A 1,790-nucleotide genomic window follows, 5' to 3' on the forward strand; every position below is an offset into this window, starting at 1 on the left:
CCGCTAGCAGCTCCGGTGTGCCTCCAGCAACCGTGTTGCCGCCTGCCCTGGCGGCTGGGTCGTAGCCCGTGAAAACCGGTGCTCCCTGGTGTCTGCTCACAAGTGCCCGGTGTGTCGTGGCAGCAGCCGTCGTGTCCCTGCCCTCGGCTCTGAGTACCGTGGTCGTGTGTTCCACACTGTAGTTCTCAAGAGACAGGAGTGGGAGTGAGATGGGCCCTGTGCTCAGGCAGCAGGAGTGGTGTTTGTGTAGGCATTGAGGGACCTTAAACTGTATGCACCTTCACAGAATCACCGAATCAATTGGGTTGGAAAAGACCGCTGAGATCATTAAGTCCAATTTTTGACCGACCACCACTGTGTGGTCGTGTGTTCCACACTGTAGTTCTCAAGAGACAGGAGTGGGAGTGAGATGGGCCCTGTGCTCAGGCAGCAGGAGTGGTGTTTGTGTAGGCATTGAGGGACCTTAAACTGTATGCACCTTCACAGAATCACCGAATCAATTGGGTTGGAAAAGACCGCTGAGATCATTAAGTCCAATTTTTGACCGACCACCACTGTGTCAACCAGACTGTGGCACTGAGTGCCATGTCAAGTCTTGCCTTAAACACCTCCAGGGACGGTGATTCCATCACCTCCCTGGGCAGCCCATCCCAATATCTAATCACCCTCTATGTGAAGGAATTCTTCATAATGTCTGTCTAAACCTCCGTTGGTGCAGCTTAAGACTATGTCCTCTTGTCCTATTGATAGTTACAGCCTGTTCCCGCTCCAAGAGAAATATGGGGGTCTGTGTCAAGGGCTGTATGCTGAAAAGTCTCTCCACACTATCTTGGATAGGCATTGATAAACTCATATTTTCTCTCCTGTCTGCCTGTAAAGTGGAAGTTGAAGTGAACACACCTGTGAAGAATTTGACTTCTCAGTCTCCTGCCTGGCAAAGAGAGTGTCCTTCCCTCTCTGGCTGTCCTTCCCTTACACCAGTCTCCTTGCCACAGGCACAACAAACACTTGTTGAGATAGAAAGAAAATTGTGTTTGTTGTTTTCTTCAATTAGTAAGTTGACTCTAAAACAATGTGTCCTAAACTGAGGGTGTTGGGTTAAAATTACAGTACACCCCTCACCAGTTACCAGCAGGAAAGTAACTGAAAGAAAGACCAGTCCCCTCTCTCTTTCTGGTTATTTCCTCCTTTTTTCCACTTTCCTTCAGCTATCAATTGACAATTTTTTAGAAAAGTAGAAACCAACAGGAGGTGGTCAAAGAATCCAACTCTTCACTGTTGGTCAGGTCCCTTGATTATTATTTAAAGGACACCTTTCATTAGCTGTTGCATCTGAGAAGAGAGTTAAGAAGTCTGACTTCTGTGTTGTGATCAGGACTTAAGAATTACATAAATGAGTTCTCAGTTCCTCCACTGCCACTATTCTTAATAGTGCTTAAGCATATGAGTCTGAGAGCTGCAAGTCCTCTGCCATCAAGGCTGCCAGTGTTCACGTGTGGCATTGTACTGGCATTGCAGCAAACAAGACAAAAGGCCAGTCCATTTCACTACTGCATTCATGTCCTGCCATCTGTCACCTGCTTTCCTTGTGTTTCCTTTTCCTCCAACCAGTTGCCACATCAGGAGGGCCTGACAGTTTAGTAGACATTCTCCATAAAGGAGAAATGGCAGAAGAAAGACTTACACTGAAATTGACAGAGATTTCACAGTGGTCAAAGGTTGCCCAGAAAGACAATGGATCGGCATCTTGCCTATTTTATAGACGGACATTACTGTGACTATGAGGTTTA

This window comes from Corvus brachyrhynchos, unplaced genomic scaffold, assembly GCF_000691975.1.
Source record: "Corvus brachyrhynchos isolate BGI_N302 unplaced genomic scaffold, ASM69197v1 scaffold70, whole genome shotgun sequence".
Taxonomy (NCBI): Eukaryota; Metazoa; Chordata; class Aves; order Passeriformes; family Corvidae; genus Corvus; species Corvus brachyrhynchos.